We start from the raw sequence: 21,396 nt of genomic DNA, 5'->3' as shown, positions 1-21,396 counted from the left end.
CGTGATGCTGGGGTTAGTTAGCCCCCAATATGGAGCAGCAGTTTGCCTCCTGCACCTTGTGGTAGGCGTGTCACAGCTCCTTTACTTTGACCCCGCACGACAGTGTGTCCCTGTTATGGCCCCTTTCTATCATGCATCACGAAATCTGTGCGCACCTCGGGAGTTACACCACAGAAAGCTGCTTTCCTGTGCAGAAACTTGCCCATGTAGACAAGGCCGCAGAGGGCTTACATAAGAACGCACGACAGGTCATAGACTGGGTCAGACCAATGGTCCGTCAAGCCCAGTGTGCTACCTGAGAGCGACCAGTGCCAGATGCATTGGATGGAAAGAACAGAACAGGCTTGTTGACCTGCAAGGTGAGGGTCTTTCACCTTTATATTTAACTTCATTGTTGTCAATTCCTACTTATCCTATATCTAACTACCCCTCCTCTGAGGTCTCTGGGCAAATCAGGTGTGAACCACTCCTTTGACACAGACGTGTCCCAATCCAGCTGAACTGAGGCAGAATTTGGGCCAATGTCAGTTTGGAAAAGGCCTGCTTCACTCAGCAGGTTTCTCAAAGTATCCGTTGCTGTGAACCGCATGTCGTGTGGATGTGCGAACTCGGAAGATAGCAAACATGAAAAAAAAAAACGCAAAGCCGGTTCTGAGGTTTCCAGAGCCAGGCCTGAGGGTTAAAGAGCTGTGCTCAAAAGGACAAGGGTCTCAACAGCTATAAAAAGAACTAGTTGCAAAAACAAAACAAAAATTACATGGAAAAAAAACAACCAAACAACAACCACCCAGAAAAGCTCCCATCACTCGCCCATCACCATTGTAGATCTTCACATCTCCTGCCTAATGTGACATCTTTGCTTTGCGAACAAGAGCCCTGGGGAACTCCTGCAAACTCCAAAGATAGCAAACATGAAAAAAAAAACGCAAAGCCGGTTCTGAGGTTTCCAGAGCCAGGCCTGAGGGTTAAAGAGCTGTGCTCAAAAGGACAAGGGGGCTCAGCAGCTATAAAAAGAACTAGTTGCAAAAACAAAACAAAAATTACATGGAAAAAAAACAACCAAACAACAACCACCCAGAAAAGCTCCCATCACTCGCCCATCACCATTGTAGATCTTGACATCTCCTGCCTAATGTGACATCTTTGCTTTGCGAACAAGAGCCCTGGGGAACTCCTGCGAACTCCAAAGATAGCAAACATGAAAAAAAAACCGCAAAGCCGGTTCTGAGGTTTCCAGAGCCAGGCCTGAGGGTTAAAGAGCTGTGCTCATAAGGACAAGGGTCCCTGCAGCTATAAAAAGAACTAGTTGCAAAAACAAAACAAAAATTACATGGGAAAAAAACAACCAAACAACAACCACGCAGAAAAGCTCCCATCACTCGCCCATCACCATTGTAGATCTTCACATCTCCTGCCTAATGTGACATCTTTGCTTTGCGAACAAGAGCCCTGGGGAACTCTCTGGCTCACCTGTGTGGGTGGAAGGGGTCTCACACTACGGGGGAAGGCTGCATCATGAGAAAAACCACCTGTGCTCTACTTTCACCCTTTCTAATCTTTCAGAGTAGCAGGAGGCGGAAAAGTGAGACACATGCATTAGACTCAAGAGCAAAACTAAGAGACCAAACCACAGACTCTGGACTCAGCATTCATGTATCCTGCAGTCTGAACTTGGAATCTGTTACATTCCCTCATTGGCTACCATCATTTAACCAACACAGAAGTGCTTCTTGTCCAGCAAGGCAGCCAGTTTGGGACCCATAGGCATGGCATGGCTCTGAAGGAATCAGCTGTTTCTCTCTGTGCTTCAGGAAACTTGGGATCCAAATGGTAAAAGACAGTTGTTCCCAGTTTCATCATGGCATCCTTTAGAAGTGTGAGCAATTCTAAAAACAGTTTACCTTGGCCACAGGTCACCATAGCGTCCATCTCTGGGGTGAAAATCAACCACTAAAACCTCTCATTTCTACCTGAGTTCTTGTCAAATCTTTGACCTTAGTTGTAGCAATTTTACACGGCTCTGGCGTAGAATTCTTCACCAACCACACGACATACCAGTAGCGATACTGAGGTAGAACTCCCCCAAATATGCCCTTTTGTTTCTTTAATCTGGTGCAACAGATTTAAATAAGGGACTAAATTCAGGTGCGCCTTAGAATCCCTCTAAGACACCAAATGTCAGGTATCTACTCAAAATGGGTGTCTTTCTGCAGCTCTATCACATTCCTCATGGATTCATTTCCTACACATTTACAGCATCTCCCAGGAGTGAGCTGAACAGAAATGTCACTTCCATTTTTCCCATCTCTACCTAGGAAGGGATTGCATTTCCCAAATAAGAGGCAACATGCACCTGATTAGGAAGGGAAGATCTTCAGGAGCAACCTCCTGCAGGGCATGGGCCACAACTGCTTTGGGAGGCAAATGAATGGGTCTTTTGCTTAGTTCCAAATCATTTACTAGAGAATCCTCTTCCCAGCCCCTTCGGGAAATATTGACCTTACCAATTGAAGAACAGGGGGATAGAGATGGTGATGGAGAATCCCTCTGATTTACCCTATGTTCTTCTGTTGTTACAGAGGGGAAAAGACATTTTTCCCTCTCCCTTCCCTATTCCTGCTCTTTGTTATACTTCAATATATTTTAAGGGAGGAAAACGGGAGTAAAAATATCTGCCTTCAGGAAAACCTGAAGCAACAGCGCTCTGATGAACTGTGACAACTGGGAATGAAACAATATGATCCTGGTGGGGGAACTTGATGACTAACAATTGTTTTTAAATGGGGGAACAGTATAACTGTGATGCTCAGGCTTTGTTTAGACTAGGACATGTGATGGAGTTTAGGTCAGGTCAAGGGGAAAGCTAATGCCAACCACTGCACCTCGGCTGCATCTGCACGACAACTGTAATTGTCTTTTAACACCAAGATCACTAACTTGAGCAGCCAACGCCATGTACAGTCCTAGTGGATGTAAGGCACGGGTAGTTTTTGCCTCAGAGTAGCTTGTTGGGAACAAACCTCTCTCCCCCACCTGGAGCTGATGAACATTCCTGGCTGGAGGGACACACGCTCCTTCGACCCAAAAGGAAAGGAGTTGATAGAAAACATCACAGGACTGACCCCAAAGAAGGGTGAGCTGCAAAAGGCAGGAGCAGACAACTCATCTGGGGGAGCTGAGTAACCACGGTGAAGATGGGGCACAGATCACTAAGTGGGAATTAGCAAATGTGATTTAAAAGCAAAAAATACCTTTGGCCAGCCCTAGTCAAGGCATTTGTTACAGATCACTCCCTTGTGGATTTTCTGATGTCTAATAAGGGTTGAGTGCTGATTGAAGTGTTTCCCACACTCAGGGCATCCATAAGGTTTCTCACCCGTGTGGATTTTCCAATGTGTAATAAGGTGTGAGCTCTGCTTGAAGTGTTTCCCACACTCAGGGCATCCGTAAGGTTTCTCACCCGTGTGGATTCTCTGATGTGTGAGAAGGTCCGAGCTCCCTTTGAAGCTTTTCCCACACTCGAGGCATGTGTAGCGTGTTCCTTCCAAGTTCATTCTCTCACGTGTAATAAGGTCTGACTGGCTACCGAAGTTTTCCTCTGGCCTCTGCTGACTCTCACAGGCTTTTGTTTTTTCTGGGCGTGCACAGCTCCCAGAATCATTCCCTTTGGACCTTCCTGACAACATCCCATGGGCTTCTACTCGCTCAGCATCTTCCTGCTGGGGTTCCTTCTCGTTTTCACTCACCATCCCAACACCTGACGGGAGACCGAGAGAATCCAGACGTAAGTCTCTGCCTGCGCCAGAGAGAAAGGAAAGCTCAGAGAGAAGAATGGAAAAAGGGATGAAGGAACCAAAATGTGTACAGGACAGATCAAACCTATCAGGAGCTGATTTTCCCTTCAACCTTCCCCAGAGGAGAGAAAGGAAGGGATCAGTTCTGGGTCCGTATCTCAGAAGAAATCTCAGGGGACAGCGAGATTGGGGAGGGACCTGCTGCTAGTTGTCAGTCAGGATAGGTGGGAAGCCATGAGTGACCTCTGCCTAACGATTCTACATCTGCAGGGAACAATCCTGAACTTGGAGAGCTCACAAGCTCTTTGTAGGGCATCCCAAATGTTTCCTGTATTCACCGACAGTTTTGGGGTTGGTTTAACCAATGCCTCACCTATGCAGGGAGCTCTCGGGAGCACTTTTTTCTTAGAGCCATGAAGGTCTGGGACGCACGACTCCTCCCCTCGTTCCAGCTGCGAGATCACATCAGTTCTGGAAACTGGAAACCCTGCTCAAGGCAAAGAAAACAAGGGAGGTCAGTGGAATTTGTGGGATACTTGTCACAAAGAATATTCCATGCTTTTAAGCCCAGCTCACTTTTAAGTAGTAACGTCCCAAGGCCGGCTTCCTTGGCTCAAAGTGCCAGGAGATGATTATTATAAATCATATTCATTACCTTAGTGCCTAAGGGCCAACTAACAGTGGGTCCTCATTTTGCTAGGCACAGTACAAACCGAGAAGCGTTGATGGCCCGTGCCCTGAAGAAGTTACAATCTAAATAGACAAGGCAGACACAGAATGGGGGAAGGGGTAGAACCCACCAGCAGAGTGAACTCCGTGAAGGCAGAGTGACAGATCTGATCAACACAGGCCTAGATCTTGAGACTATCGGATTTAATGTTACAACCAGGGCCAGTGTTTTCCGGAAATTGTCGCTAGGACTGCATTTTTTCCCAAAATTACTCTTTGTTTGTGGAATCACCGTTAATATCCGGAATTGCTGATCAGAGGGTGGGTGGGGCATGCAGGGTCACAATCCTCCAGATTTCTCCCTGGAGACACCCGTCTCCTCCCCAGGGCACAGGCTGGCTGCGGTTGAGACTTGATGCCAATTTCTTCCCTCCTCATACAAGTCTGGGATCGGCAGTGGGACACCAGGCTCTCTCATCATGCTGCAGAGAGGACGGCACTCACAGCTGCTCGCGGCCGTGTCCACAGCACCTCTCCCCTGCTCATCTGCCCTGTACACAGCTGGTTCATGCCCCGTCTCTCCAGCGCACAGCTGGCTCTAGGCTCTCAATGCCCAGTATCTGAGCCCCACCGCCCCCACACAGCCGGCTCCTGTCCCCTCCCCACAAGGCACTTTCAGGCTTTAAAGGATTAGATATTGCTCACGTTTGTCAATTACTCTCTTTTCATTGCCTGCAAACTCTTGCCCTAATTATGACTGTTATCTGTATATCTAAGCCAGCCCTTGAAAGCATGAATTCTTCACAGACTATGATGCCGAGATGCGCCACATGATACCAGGAAGGGCAGCGGGATGGGTTTCCTGTGCAAGCTGGTATCACTACAGGGTGATGAATGCCAGATCTCAAGGCTGGTTATGCAGAGCTCCACCTTTTGAAGCTTTACCCAACGCAGAAAGGGGTAGTGACGGATTTCCCCTCATTCAGGAGACTGAAGACGACAGACTTTTGGGGGATAAACAGCTGAGTTTGAGCTGACTGAGGGGGGTCTTTCTGGGCTACAAACTCACAGGACCTGATAACCACCAGGAGGTAACCCTTTAAGAAAGGTTTTAATACACTTTGGAACTGATCAGGGATTCCCATGAGGACCGCTGAGGGAATGAAGGTCAACACGCATTTGGATGCTCTTCTTGTTTTATGAGAACGGGAACAGGAAGGGCAGGGATCTCACTGAATGCAGGATCTCAGCAGGACGAGGTGTCAGGATAGCACCATATTGCAGCCCATTGGAAAACATAATCCCAACTACACATACAAAATGATGGGCTCTAAATGAGCTGTTTCCACTCAACAGAGGGATCTTGGAGTCACTGGGCACAGTTATCTGAAAACATCAACTCAGTGTGCCACGGCAGTCAAAAAGCAAAGAGAATGTTGGGAATCATTCTGAAATGGAGAGATAAGACGACAGAAAATATCATATCGCCTCTATATAAACCCATGGTACACCCACATCTCGAATACTGCCTGCAGATGTGGTTGCCCCATCTCAAAAAAAGATATATTGGAATTGGAAAAGGTTCAGAAAAGGGCAACCCAAATGATTACAGGTATGAAACTCTTCTGTATGGGGAAAGATTAAAAAGACTGGGATTATTCATCTTGTAAAACAGACAAAGGGGGGATATGAGAGAGGTCTATAAAATGAAAACTGCCGTGGAGAAAGTAAATAAGGACGTGTCATTTACTCCTTCTCAGAACACAAGGACTAGGAATCACCCAATCAAATTAATAGGCAGCAGGTTTATAAGAAACAAAAGGAAGTATTTCTTCACACAACGCACAGTCAACCTGGGGAACTCTTTGCCAGAGGACGTTGTGAAGGCCAAGATTATAATAGGGTTACAAAAAAAAAAACAAAAAACACCATGAGAAATCTATTGAGGACAGGTCCGTGAATGGTTATTAGCCAGGATGGGCAGGGATGGTGTCCCTAACTTCTCTTTGTCATAAGCTGTGAATGGGTGACAGGAGATGAATCACTTCATGATTCCCTGTTCTGTTCATTCCCTCTGGGACACCTGGCGCTCGTCACTGTCGGAAGACAGGACACTGGGCTAGATGGACCTTTGGAAAGGTGGAAATCTGAGGGATTTTGGATCCATTTATGCAAATTATAGAGAGGAAAGTGGAAAATGAGAGGGATTTTATCGCAGTTGTTGATAGGAGGTAAAAGCTGAGTGTATTTCCCACCACTATTTGGTCAATGAATAGAGCGGAAATGGGCAACATTGGCAAACGTTTGAGATCCATATTCAGGAATCTGAGAAAAGGTGTAAATCTGAGATTTTCGTCGTAATTTATAATTACAGAGACAGGGAAAGCTCTCAGGGGCATATTCAATTAGAAGTAGACAACTAGAGTAAAAGTGGGGCAAACGTTGAGGGTATTTTTGAGGAATCTTTGAGACGTACAGAGAAAACGTGTCACAAACTACGCAACTGAGAACATGGGATAAACGCCAAGACCGGGGGGGCTTTTATGTGGCTATTAAAGAACGAGCTGGAAAAGGGGGGACCGTTTGTGATATAAAATCCAGCCTGTCCAATACATAAACAGAAAGTGATGGTCCCCCCCCCACGGCCCCCGTTCACCTGGGCAGCAGGGAGCCCTCTGAGGGGCTGACTGAAGGGGGCGGGGGGGGAGCTGGAGGGCTCCCTGGGGGCGGGGAGGGGGCGGCAGTGGGGGATGGGCAGGCAGGGGGCAGAGAGTCACTTTCCTGCCCCCCCCCGCCCAGCGCTCCCCCCCCGCCCAGCGCTCCCCCACCGGGGTCTCCCACTCACCGGAGCACGGGGGGTTCATGACGGGCCCCACCCCGCACAGACCCCGGAGGGGAGCCGCAGCTGCTCCTCCGACAGATCCGATACGAGGCAGCGCCTGGTCTGCTCCGGGCTCCGCCCCCAGACGCTGCCCCGCCCCTGTCTGATCTAGGCCCCGCCCCCTGGCGCTGCCCCGCCCCCGGTCTGCTCCAGGCCCCGCCCCCAGACGCTGCCCCGCCCCCGATCCGCTCCAGGCCCCGCCCCCAGGCGCTGCCTCGTGTCGGGTCTCTCGGAGGAGCAGGTGCGGCTCCGCTCCGGGGTCTGTGCTGGGGGGGCCCGTCATTAACCCCCCCGTGCCCGGCCGGGGGGGGCTTTCTCCAGCGGGGACCCGGCCCCGGGCTCTGCCCGCCCCCGACCCGGTGAGTGGGAGACCCCGCGGGGGGGGGAGCGCTGGTGGGGGGGCAGGAAAGTGACTCTCTGCCCCCGGCACGGCTGGGATTGGGGGGGGCAGAGACTGGGGCCCGGCGGGCGGGGTCCCTTGGGAGGTGTTGGGGGGAGAAGCCGGAGTTGCGGGGGGTGGGGGTTGAATTGTCTCTGTGCAGCCAGGAAATTCCCGGGGGGGAAGTGGGGGGCGGCGGGGGAGTTAATTGGATCCCCTCCCCCCCCGGGCACAAATGCCCCCCAGTTTTCCCCTTTTCCCTCTCTGTAGCTCCCACCTGGTTGTAAACTCTCCCCCACCCCCCATTGATCCGCTCTCTGGTCTCCCCTGATCCCCCCCCCCCCGTCTCTCCCTCCTCCTCACATGTCCATTGAAACTCCCCTCCCGTGGGGGGGCGGCGGGATTTCCCTCCCCCCCGTTTTATCCGCAGCGATTTGTCCCGGTGTCGGTGGGAAGTTGGAGCCCGGAGCCATCCCCCAACCTGGCTGCCCCGGCGTGGGGGTGGGAGGAGACGCCGGGTCTCTGCCGGGGCGGGGAAGGGAGGGGACGTGTCCCCCATGGGGCTGCCCCCGATCCCGGCTTCCCAGTCCCACTTGATGCCCCCAACTGCCGCACCGTTGCCCCAGCCCCCACCTGCCCCCCACCTGCCCATCCCCCACTACCGCCCCCTCCCCTCCCCCAGGGAGCCCTCCAGCTCCCCCCCCCGCCCCCTTCAGGCAGCCCCTCAGAGGGCTCCCTGCTGCCCAGGTGACCGGGGCCGGGGGGACGACGACGATCACTCTCCGTTTATGTTTTGGACAGGCTGGATTTTATATGACAAACGGTCCCCCCTTTTCCAGCTAGTTCTTTAATAGCCACAAAAAATCCCCCCCGATCTTGGCGTTTATCCCTTGTTCTCAGTTGCGTAGTTTGTGACACGTTTTCTCTGTACGTCTTAAAGATTGATAAAAAAGTTTGCCCCACTTTTACTCTAGTTGTCTACTTCTAATTGAATATGCCCCTGAGAGCTTTCCCTGTCTCCGTAATTATAAATTACGACGAAAATCTCAGATTTACACCTTTTCTCAGATTCCTGAATATGGATCTAAAACGTTTGCCAATGTTGCCCATTTCTATTCATTGACCAAATAGTGGTGGGAAATACACTCAGCTTTTACCTCTGTGACAAAGTGGAACTGTTCTTAATGTTTCCTCTGAATAGTGTGGGGTTGCCTCAGTTTCCCCTAGGCAGTTCTTAAGTATCTAGGTGGTGGGATAAGGGTGTATGATCGTTCCAGAGCCCTAGAGGGCAGGTGTGTGCAGGAGTCTGGACACAGAGAATGGCCGACACCCTGTTTCCTGGCCACTGATGGCCTGGGCCCTTCCCCCCTGCAAGGTGAGAGCTAAAGGGTTGGAGAACAAAGGAATCCGGTGACCTCCTGGCCCGGGAAAGGAACAAAGCCCAGAGGAGGAGGGGCTGGAGGGAGTTTCAGTTGGGGGCTGGCTGGGACATGGAGTGAAGGGCAGACGTGGTTGTCTGGCTCACTGCCCCCCCCCAAAATGGCCCCAGCTGAGGGGTCCTGTTCTCTGCACCTGCAAGCTCTGTTTTAGACCATGTTCCTGTCATCTAATAAACCTCTGTGTTACTGGCTGGCTGAGAGTCCCGTCTGACTGCGAAGTTGGGGTGCAGGACCCTCTGGCTTCCCCAGGAGCCCTGCCTAAGCGGACTCGCTGTGGGAAGGGCATGGAGGGGCAGAGGATGCTGAATGATCCGAGGTCAGACCCAGGAAGGTGGAAGCTGGGTGAGCTGTGTGTCCTGAAGACAGGCTGCTCACAGAAAGGAGACAACTGGTGGTAGCGGTGGGATGTACTGCACCCCGTGGACAGTGCTTCCTGCAGAAAGTGACTGGGGAGCAGTAAAATGAAGGGGGATTGACGGGAACCAGGCATGCTGAAGATTCAGAGAGAGACAGTTTCAGGGGGCGGTTAACTCCTGGAAGTGTGTGACCAGAGAGAAGGACTTTTGCAGTAACAGGGTTCCCCGGGGGATTGCAGCGAGCGGTCCCAGGGACGGAGGAGTCTGCCGCTCGACCCTGACAAAGAGGGGGTGACCTCGAGAAGGGCTGGCACACTAGGGGTTCTCCCTGGAAACCGTGGGGAGCTGAGAGCACACAGGCCTGTGAGTCCACAACAACTTGGGAAGTGAGGGCCTGTCACCGTCTCCTGAAGAAGGACATTGTAACCCTGTACAGAAAGAGAGGGTTGAGCGTTGGAAAGTTCACCGAAGCACAGTTAATCGTGCAGCTGGAGGAGGATGACCGCTCTAAGGAAAAGATTCCTGACCCGAAATGGGGCTATAGCAGGATCTGGGAGCAGCTGGAGTGGGAGCCAGGCATCGCCAAGACTCCTGTCCCCGACCAGACGAGGATCTTCACGATCGGGTTCCCCATCCGGGGATCGGAGACGGACAGGATTGGAGCTGAGTCTGAGAGAGCAAGAGGACCGTGGGAGACAGCGAGAGCCCGAGAAAGAGCTGCAGAAGCAGCAGCAGCATGAACTGGTGATGGGGGAGTGGAGAGGCCTAGGGGACCCCCCAGGGGTGAGTGGGGATAGACCCCGGGGGGCCAGTTCCGCAGGGAACCTCGAGACTAAATTGCTGCCCCTGCTTAAGGAGGGGGGGGATGTGGATGCCCACCTCACTGCCTTTGAGCAGGTTGGAGATTTGAACCGGGGGACCCTGCGGAAAAGCCCCGGTGTCTAGCTCCCTTGCTGGGTCCCAAGGCCATAGACTCCGTCAGCCAGATGGGTGGGGAGGTGGACAGGCTCCCACTTCTGGTCCCAACCTATATGTCTGTGTGGAGTTTCCTTGGGCCAGGCCCCTCGGACCTCCAGTGGGAGCAGAAGGTGATGGTGAATGGGGAGACATTCCTGGGGTGGCGAGATCCTGGGACAGAGAGAACTGGTGTCAGGCCCTGGGTGGTGCAGCCTCAGAGGCTGAGGGGCTGTGTGAGCTGGGTGAGGGTCCCAGAGACGAAGCCCCTCGCCCTGCCTATGGCCCAGATCCCTGTGCAGACCCAGGAGGGGTGGGGCTGGCTGGTTGTTGGGGTTCTCCAGGACACCAGCTGCAAGACCCTGTTATGGGGTGACTGTGTCTCTTTGGGACAGGATCCAGGCCTTACTCCTGTAACTGCCAAGGGTTTGAATCTGGGGAACCAATCGGTGGAGAGGGAAATGGTCGGTGCAAATGCAGATGACCTGGCTGGCAGCAGGGAGGAGCGGCTAGGCTCAAGCTATCTGCCTGACTTTAACCAGACCCCTGGAGCTGGGTGGGACAGAGAGATGCTCCCCGCCCCCCTTGCACACCGGAGAGGGGGCTCACGCTGGCTCTGATGCAGTGAGGAAAGCAGGGAGCTCGCTGCCTACCCCCACTGGGACAGCAAGGGCAGTGCTGAGCAAGGGGGGAGCTGAGACCCCAGCTGAGTGGGGGGAGACACAGGCAGGGCAGGGGATCTGTGGGGAGTGGCAAGGTGCTGGGTAAGGAGAGTCTGGATGAGCCTAGGCAGCCTTGTGAGCTGATGGCTGTGTCTAGTCAGCAGGGTGGGAAGTTGAGGAGAGTGGAAGAGGAGTGTCCCTGGACCTTACCTGTTAGCTGGGTGGAGAATTGGGACAGTGAAGGAAACATACCTGTGTCTGTCAGGGGTATTGACTTGCCAATGGAGGGAGCTACCCTGATCTCCAAGCAGTTGTCTGTGACCAGCCTTGTGTGCTGGGACAAGGGGAGAGAGGTCCCAAGCTGGGTGTCTGGGAAAGGAGAAAGTGTGTCCGGCTCTTCTTTGTCTGTGGAGCAGACAGAAGGGGCCTTTCAGCCTGTAATGGTTGAGGGTCGTGCAGTTGTCTCAGAGCTGGTTCTGGATTCAGCTAAAGCCCAGGAAGGGAAGGGTCCTAAGTTTGTGTCTGCTCGGGAGAATGGCCCTGTAACTAGGTTGCATCCAGTTGGGGTCTATGTAAAATCCCAGAGACGAGACAATTCTGGTGCTTGTATTTTGCCTGTTGCTAGTGTGTTGTTGGAAAGGGTGTAGCAACTCTGTCTAATCAGGGTGAGATCCTAGCCAGGGCACAAGGAGAGCAGGAAGGTGATGTGATTTTGTTACCTCCTGAGGGTGTGGAAACCGGTAGCAAGAAGGAAAAGATTCCTGAACTTGTGTGTGGCAAAGGGAAGGAGAATGCTTCTGACCTTTTCTCTAGGAAGTCTGTAAGTTTGCCTGAAAGGGGATTGTGTAGGAATCCGCCGGATGGGCCAGAGGTGATTCTGGATGTAAGGGAGACCCAGAAAGAGTCTGTTGTTGCTCAGGAAAGTGTTCCTCTAGAGCAAGCCCTCGGTGAAGAGGGTAAGGGCAGAATTTCTGGGAGGGGTGAATTATTGCATAGAAAAGCCCCTAGGGAAAGGAATCCTCATGGAGTCTTTGCAAGCAGTTTACTGCCACTGACGGGTGTGAAAGTGATTTAATCAAGAAAGTTTCAGTTCCTAACAGCCAGAAATTTTCTGTTGTGAATGGATCCACTGACTGTCCTGTTGAAAGACCCAGTGTGGAGAGCTTTGAGAAGGTCTCAGATGAAGTGAAAGCTGTTAAGAAAGTTAAACAGTCCCATAACCAAGTGGCTGTGTTTGGCCAGCTTGTTGGGGAGAAGACCCAATCCCAGTTTGACCCCCTGGGGTTTTGGGGTGGCCAAAGGGCATGGGCCACAGAAACCTTCCCACATGCGGCCTGCGAGTGCTATCGACCACCACCGACCTAAGGGAGGGCGTGAAACTGGAAGGGCCTGGTGTAACTCCTCCCAAGGAATGGGAGAGATGCTGGGGCACCCATGGGAACGTTGGTGGCTTCGAACTTCCCCAGGTCACCGGCTAAAGTGACCCCGCTCAGTTCGATCTCGAAGGGGGGAGAGATGTGACAAAGTGGGACTGTTCTTAATGTTTCCTCTGAATAGTGTGGGGGTGCCTCAGTTTCCCCTATGAAGTTTTTAAGTATCTAGGTGGTGCGATAAGGGTGTATGACCATTGCAGAGCCCTAGAGGGCATGTGTGTGCAGGAGTCTGGACACAGAGAATGGCCGACACCCTGTTTCCTGGCCACTGATGGCCTGGGCCCTTCCCCCCTGCAAGGGGAGAGCTAAAGGGTTGGAGAACAAAGGAATCCGGTGACCTCCTGGCCCGGGAAAGGAACAAAGCCCAGAGGAGGAGGGGCTGGAGGGAGTTGGAGTGAAGTGCAGGCGTGGTTGTCTGGCTCACTGCCCCCAAAATGGCTCAAGCTGAGGGGTCCTGTTCTCTGCACCTGCAAGCTCTGTGTTAGACCATGTTCCTGTCATCTAATAAACCTCTGTTTTACTGGCTGGCTGAGAGTCCCGTCTGACTGCGGAGTTGGGGGGCAGGACCCTCTGGCTTCCCCAGGAGCCCCGCCTGAGCAGACTCGCTGTGGGAAGCGGACGGAGGGGCAGAGGATGCTGAATGCTCCGAGGTCAGACCCAGGAAGGTGGAAGCCGGGTGAGCTGTGTGTCCTGAAGACAGGCTGCTCACAGAAAGGCGACTGCCCCAGAGTCCTGCCCAGCTTCATGGGGAGTAGTTCCAGAGCATCGCCCAGGGACTCCGTGACAACCTCCTATCAACAACTGCTCTAAAATCCCTCTCATTTTCCACTTTCCTCTCTATAATTTGCATAAATGGATCCAAAATCCCTCAGATTTCCACCCTTTCTCTTTCATTTCTGAACACTGATCTCAAATCTCAGTTTTCCCTCTTACGATGTCATCATCAAATGTCAATTAAAAATCCTCTTGGGTTTGGGGCTGTTCCCCATGTCTCTAAATCCTAGCAACTTGTCCTTCTTTGGGGGGAACCTGTCGCCCTGAGTCCTTCTCCATCCTGGTTGGGAAATTAACCCCCCTGCAACAATGATCATCTTTCCCTCGCCTTTGAGAATCATTTGTTCCCTCCTTTCTCTCTGTTAAAAATGTTTGCTGATAAAAGAGACTAGCCATAGATTCAATACCCATCAAAGCCAGGGGCCTCCCCCTGTTTGGGGGATGGGTGGTTCCCAGTTGGTAACAGGAGAGTTGGCTGGACCCTTTTCTTTTCTCCAGCTGGCACGGGATGAGGAGGTCCCTCTGAGTGCAGCGTGGTTCAGAAGTATCCCAAACCCCATGACAAAGGGTCTCCGTGAGGGGGGGCTTCCCGCAGTGCAAAGCTGTAGCCAACTCTGGGGTGGATCCATGGTGGCCATTATTTGCTAGTGACAGAGTATGGAAATGTCTTACTTATTTTGGCCCTCCATGGCTTCCCTTCTCCTGTTAAAGAGGCGTCCCCCCGGGCTCCCTCTGCCTGTGTGACTGGCCAGCAAGGGGTGGTGATAACTTTCTATCCACTTACCAGACACTGTGAGGGAACACTGTTGCTGGGGGGTGCATGTCTGTGCGGGGAGATTGCAGCGGGAGCTGAAGGGGCATTGTGGTAGGGGGAGGCCTCTGGGTGGCTGGGCAGGGGGGACCCTAGTCAGGTTGGTGGGTTCTGGAGGGTTTGGGTTTTCGGGGGGTAGTTCTGATGTGCCCAGCCCTAAGGCTATGGGTCCTGGAGGTGGGTATGGCTGGGGGCCTGTTGGCTGCAGACCAGTGGGGGTCGGGGTCTCTTGGGCAGGTGGGGCAGGGGATTAGACGCTGCCTGGTGCTGTGCCAGGGGCTCTGTCTGGGATTTCCCAGCTGGCTCCTGGGACCATTGCCATGCCCAGTGCACAGAGCTGTGGTGGGGCGGTCCCTGGCGCAGAGTGAGGGGTCCTCCTGTAAAGCGTCAGGGGGTCCTGCTGGGAGGAGGAGGGGGTCCCAGACAAATGGGCTGGCAGATCCTGGTGGAGGGCAGGTGGGGGTCCTAGGCAGGCAATGGGGAAATCCCAGGCAGGCAGTGAAGGACTATAAAATGACTCTACACAAACAGCCCCCCACCCCATTTCTCCTGCCATTTGCAGGAGCAAATCCAGCCATGGGGGAGCAAACAACCCAGGAATGAGAGTTTCCGAGCAGACAGGCATGGAGAGGGCACAGGGAAAAGGAGATAGAGACTGACAGGGTCTGTGGGATAAAAGAGTTTTGAAAGAGATTTCCAGCTCTCTCATCTGCCCAGACAGATGTATTACTGCACTGTGGGGAGAATCACTTTCCTGTGGACAAGACGAGGATGAGAGAGAGGAAAACCCAGTTCCTGACTCCATGTCCCTCCTGCTGGGGTGTGGCTGCCGTGGGGACAGTGTCAGAGGGAATCCTCGAAAGGGACTCCTTTGGTTCTGCTTTTTTCTGGGATTGCGTTCAGAGACTTTGTTTTGGGATGCGGGAGGGAGAAAGGAGGTTAAAAGTGTGTCTGTGGGCTTAGCCTGGCAGGAGGGGCCAGGTCTCTGCTGTAATCCAGAGATTGAGTAGAGAGTTGTCACTTTGGATGGGCTATCACCAGCAGGAGAGTGAATTTGTGTGGGGGGCGGAGGGTGAGAAAACCTGGATTTGTGCTGGAAATGGCCCAACTTGATGATCACTTTAGATAAGCTATTACCAGCAGGACAGTGGGTTGGGAGGAGATATTGTTTCATATTCTCTGTGTATATATAAAGTCTGCTGCAGTTTCCACGGTATGCATCCGATGAAGTGAGCTGTAGCTCACGAAAGCTCATGCTCAAATAAATTGGTTAGTCTCTAAGGTCCCACAAGTACTCCTTTTCTTTTAGCATTTTCTCAGTACGGCAGAATCTCAGATCTCACTCTGCAGGGAAAGCGCCTGGGGGAAGCGTGATGTGAAATGAACTAATGCCCATTCCCAAACCTCCACAACGGCCCTTCTCGCCCGGCCAGGCTGCAGAACGATGCTCACGTTTCGTTCCGGTTCATCCCGTCCTCCCATGGGACAGGGGAGCGACATGGCTGCAGAGGAGCCAGCTCAGGTAGGGATTATTGGGGGGGTTCTGATTTGTTCCTGCAGGAGGGAGAGGGACAGCAAATACACGGGAGAGGGGAAGGTTTACACGGTCTGGTTTGGAGGTTAGAGCAGGGCAGGAAATGCACAGGGTGGAGAAAGGGAGGAGGCCAGGGGGTGGCAGACCTGCCTGGAGTTGTTTAATAAGTGGTCTACGTTCTTGGAACAGACCCATGAGGTTCGGAGGTGGAAATGCTCCAATTTGGTGAACAGAAAATAACCCACGTAGATGGGGCTGGGAAAAAGGACCAGACTCCTAGTGCTGGAGCCTGACCCAACTAACCAGCGGGTGCCTTGAAATACGAAGGGGGAAGCCACCAGTCAGGCTTAGGGGAGATTCTCCTGCCTCATATCCAGCTCCTCACAAGGAGGAGGGTGTTGGGCTTCCTACAAGAGATCTCTCCCTAGACCCTGCTTGGGGCAGCATCTCCGGTATCAGTCTGTGGCTAGTAGGTGTGTGATGGATCTGCTGGGAGAGAGGAGGGGCTCTCTCTTCGCCCCCTCACCCTGGTGTTTCCTGGGTGCTCTGAGCGGGGTGGGGGTGGGACTGTGTTGACTGCGGTCCACCCAGAGTTTCGTTTGATTGGCTCCTCTCCCCCACGAATAGTGGGGCTGTGAGTGGGGCAGCAGGTCCTGAGTGTGGGGCTCTGGCTCTTTCAGGGGCCGGTGACCTTCGAGGAGGTGGCTGTGTATTTCACCAGGGAAGAGTGGGCTCTGCTGGACCCCGCTCAGAGAGCCCTCTCCAGAGACGTCATGCAGGAGACCTGTGAGAATGTGACCTCTGCTGGGTAAGGGTTCCTGTCCCCTCGGTTCTTGGAAGGGGAACGGAAGAGATGAGGTTCACGCCACCCCCACAATGCCACCTCTGCTCTGTCCTGTTCCAGCATCACCCCAGCATGCCAGTGACACACACACGACCAGAGACCCTCCCCTGCTGCTGAACGCTGTGGGAAGAGAGCACAGGAGCAGAATCGCACAGTGTCAAATATCTCCTGTTTGCAAAAGTAAAACAGGGGGTTAGGTCCAGCATAACGAGCAGAAGCTTCCTACCCCTGGCCTTCTCTCAAACCCTGAGCCTTCTCCACCCAGACCGGAAAGTGCTTGGGGTGTAAGAAGCAGGCTGCTGGGGCCAGAGCGGCTGGTCCAGGGTTACTGATCACACAGACCTTGAATGCTGGCTGGGGGAATCCAGACAAGGGAGCTCCAGCAGCAGAACATTGAAACTCAGCCAGGATTACAGATGACACAACTCCTCACTGCTCCGGATTGCCCCGTGCATGGGACAATGGCCTCGGTTGCTGGTGAAAATCCTTGAGACCTGGAGAGTTGCTCCCCCCATCCCCATGTGCAATAGCCACAATCTCTCTTCTCTGCAGACTTGGTTTTTTGAGTCCCTCATTCCTGAAGTCACATGACCCCGATTCTTATTTTTCACATTCTGCTTTTCTAGACTATTTAGAGTCTGTTGCTTCTGAATGATAGTTTCTAATTTCCCAGTGTTCTCCACACCCAGGGATTTTCCTACTCCCTCCCATTGCACTGGACTCACTAGGTTCCCTGGTATTTAAGAACGGCCACACTGGGACAGACCAAAGGTCCATCTAGCCCAGTGTCCTGTCTTCCGACAGTGACCAGCGCCGGGTGTCCCAGAGGGAATGAACAGAACAGGGAATCATGAAGTGATTCATCTCCTGTCACCCATTCACAGCTTATGACAAACAGAAGTTAGGGACACCATCCCTGCCCATGCTGGCTAATAACCATTCACGGACCTGTCCTCAATAGATTTCTCATGGTGTTTGTTTGTTTTTTTTGTATCCCTATTATAATCTTGGCCTTCACAACGTCCTCTGGCAAGGAGTTCCCCAGGTTGACTGTGCGTTGTGTGAAGAAATACTTCCTTTTGTTTCTTATAAACCTCTGCCTATTAATTTGATTGGGTGATTCCTAGTCCTTGTGTTCTGAGAAGGAGTAAATAACACTTCCTTCTTTACTTTCTCCACAGCAGACATGCTTTTATAGACCTCTCTCATATGCCCTCTTGTCTCTTTTCCAAGCTGAAAATTCCCAGTCTTACATATCTCTCCTCATACAGAAGCTGTTTCATACTCCTAGTCCGGGTTTTTTGCCCTTTTCTGAACCTTTTCCAATTGCAATGTATCTTTTTTGAGATGGGCCGACCACATCTGCACACAATATTCAAGATGTGGGCGTACCATGGATTTATATAGAGGCAAGTTATGGACTGTCTTATTATCTATCCCTTTCTTAATGATTCCCAACACCCTGTTCGCTTTTTGACTGGCTCTGCACCCTGAGTGGATGTTTTCAGAGAACTATCGACAATGACTCCAAGATCCCTCTCTTGAGTGGAAACAGCTATTGTAGACCCCATCATTTTATATGTATAGTTGGGATTATGTTTTCCAATGGGCTGCACTAGGTGCTATCCTGACATCTAGGACTGCTGAGATCCTGCATTCAGTGATATCCCTGCCCTTCCTGTTCCCTTTCTCCACTGAACCCCACCAGCCCATTCTTAGTGTTCCCAGCTTCCCCAGGACTCTCTCATTGTGTCTGGACCTCTCTCTCTCTGCAAGAAGCAGTTCCAGGGAGACTTGTCCTCTGTCTGGAGTCTTCAACTTCTGGGACATGGATTTACTTTCTCTGTGTTTTAGGAGATGCTTTGAAATTGAGTGTCTGTGACATTAACCACAGTGCAATCTTGACTGGTTGAACAGCTGTTTCCCCTCAGTTGCCCAAGCTGGGGTGGCTTTTACACTGCTTTACTGTGAGAACAGCCACTCCTGGGCAGTTAACACCCAGTCTCCAGCATGTAACTCGCTGCCAGCTACACAGTATTGAGCGCTGTTAGTCAGCGACTCACGAATTACAGTGCACCGCAGGAGAACCCCAGAAAATTCTCTGGTCTTGGACTTTTGTGCATCTTTCACTGTCCAGCACACTACTGAACGGCTCAAGGTCATATGAAGTCTGTCATTTCATCAGTGGAAAATGACACGTGCCAGCCTTGTTATCCCAAATGGATTTTCCAACACACTTTAATCCCAACACACTGGTTAGATGAAACAATAAAATGAGATGGCTAACTACCGGCAAAAAAACCATATTAATTGACTACAGGTAATGAGGTATAAAAGCCAGAATTGTTTACAAAAGAAATGCAAGATAAAACCCAAACTAACAGCTAAGTTAACAAGCTAAAACGGATACAAAGCAAATGTTTCTCTCACTATATCCTGAGGCAGGCTGGCTGTCCTTTCAGCCAGAAGTCCCCCTAATTCGCCCCTGCTGCCAAGTTCAGTTTCTTCAGGAGCTGTCATGAGCAGAGGAAAAGGGGGAGAGAGAGAGTCTCAAGCATTTTCCTCCCCTCTTTTTATAATTCAGTCCTTTGTATGACAAACAACTTCAGTTCTCAACTGAATCATGGTGACTGGCTGTCTGTTGTAGCTATGAGCTTCAAGTGGTCCCTGTGAAGGAATGTAAATGTCTTCTTCACACCTTCCCCCTCCTGGAGAATGGCAATTTGACCAGCTGCTTGCCTTGCTGTCTCTGAGGAACTGGTCTGAGGGTGTTCCCCAGAATTGTAACTTTTTCACTAATAGGATACAGTAAAATCTCATAATTTTACATAGTGTTGCTACACATATTTTAACAGGAGGATAATATTCTGTAGATTATGCATTTTCAAATGATACCTCAAACAAGCCATACTATGTAAATAATTGATCATAGTTTTCTAGAAGAGTGAACATAGGGGTTGTGACAGGGTCAGGCCAGATGGCTAAGTAGGTCCCTTTTCCTTGGGTAAAGTAACAGAACAATCAGGAACCTTCTGGAGACCAGTAAGACAGGCTGATTCGAACACCTGCAACCAATCAAGAAGCTACTTGAATCAATTGAGGCAGGCTAATCGGGGCACCTGGGTTTTAAAAAGGAGCTCACCTCAGTTAGTGAGGTGCGTGTGAGGAGCTGGGAGCAAGGGGCGCGAGGAGCTGAGAGTGAGAACACGGACTGTTGGAGGACTGAGGAGTACAAGCATTATCAGACACCAGGAGGAAGGTCCTATGGTGAGGATAAAGAAGGGGTTGGGAGGAGGCCATGGGGAAGTAGCCCAGATAGTTGTCGCTGTCGTAGAGCTGTTCCAGGAGGCACTCTAGACAGGTGCATTCCACAGGGCCCTGGGCTGGAGCCCGGAGTAGACGGCGGGCCCGGGTTCCCCCCAAATCCTCCCAACTCCTGGTCAGACGCAGGAGTCGTCAGCCTGGACTGTGGGTTCAGAAAAACGGCCAAGCTGAGGGCTGCCGTGAAGCTCCAAGGCGAGCAAATCCGCCAATAAGCGCAAGACCCACCAAGGTAGAGCAGGAACTTCGTCACAGGGTACAGACTGTGCCTGTCTGTGTGTGTCCCCAGCAGATATGTGGGTATTTCAATCCCTCATAAGCAGAGTGCTCAGCATCTTCAGGGACCCAGGGAGCTGGTCCTGGGAATTCACTGGTTTACTAGGCGTGACACTGTAGGGAATTGTGAGACACTTCAATAATAATAATTAATAATAAAATACCAATATGATGAAATTGCAATGAATCATGCTAGATATGCCGTGTAAGGTGTCAGTGAAAATGCTATGATTTTCCAAGTATGATCATTTTGTTTCTATGTTTTGTACCACCTTTGTGTTGTGAGTTATAGAGATGTAGGGTATATCTGTATTTCCAGACTTGTGCAGTGTTTCTGGGTGACACCCCCGGACAGACTGGCATCAGCACTGCCGAGCCTCTTCACTGGCCTGTCAAGGGTCATCAGCTGTACAATGAGCCCATGAAAAGAACCAAGGGGATACACCTATTGAGTCAGCAAGACATGCAGGGGTATGCCTGTGTACTGAGAACTCCAGGGCTTTTCCATGCCATGTGCTGTGAAGCTTGTGTTTGGGACACAGGAAGTACAAGCCACAAGGCAAAGGAAATAGAAAGGGCAGATGCATCATCTTCATTTTCTCTTCAATCCCTCTTCCTACCTCTGGAGCAACTTCTCTGCAAACTGAAGCCTTGAACAAAGGACTGAATGACCCATCCAAGCTGTGGATGTGTTCCAGACGGACTTTCAAGCCAGGAACTCACCAATACTGTGAAGAACCCGATATATAGATTTCTGAATGTATCTGACCTTTCCTTCTTTCCTTTAGTTTAGAGGCTAAAGGATTGGCTGGCAGCCTGGTATTTTGGGTAAGATCCAAACCTTTTTTTTAAGGTCAGCCTTGACAAAGCCCTGGCTGGGATGATTTAATTGGGGATTGGTCCTGCTTTGAGCAGAGGGTTGGACTAGATGATCTCCTGAGGTCCCTTCCAACCCTGAGATTCTATGATTCAAACCTGTGCTGACCTGGTAATATGGTTGACCCTTTGGGGTCAGAACATTGTGTTTCTGTGACCAGAATTTTTAAATAAGCTCTCACTGTACCGAACACAGGTGCTGATTGGGAGTCAGAGAACTGGAATGCAATAAAGGGGGCTGTGTGATCTTTTTCAGCTTCTCAATAACCAGTGTGGGGGATCAGAAGCATAGTTTGTGAGTGGTCGGTGATTTTAACTTCAGTGTTAGCCATCAGTTCTGGGAGCATCTTCTCTCCCTTTTTTAGCCTGCCCTGACCTTAGCGTTTTCAGTCA

At 51.5% G+C, this 21,396-nt stretch overlaps 1 protein-coding gene across 1 annotated transcript in view; it reads left to right on the top strand.

Moving 5' to 3' along the window:
* The window catches only part of LOC140904411 (uncharacterized), a 112,080-nt gene that overhangs the window by 67,590 nt on the left and 23,094 nt on the right, over window positions 1-21,396 (top strand). The window lies entirely within an intron of this gene.

This window comes from Lepidochelys kempii, unplaced genomic scaffold (genome assembly GCF_965140265.1).
Source record: "Lepidochelys kempii isolate rLepKem1 unplaced genomic scaffold, rLepKem1.hap2 scaffold_112, whole genome shotgun sequence".
NCBI classification, from domain to species: Eukaryota; Metazoa; Chordata; order Testudines; family Cheloniidae; genus Lepidochelys; species Lepidochelys kempii.
This window is presented reverse-complemented; position numbering and strand designations above follow the sequence as displayed.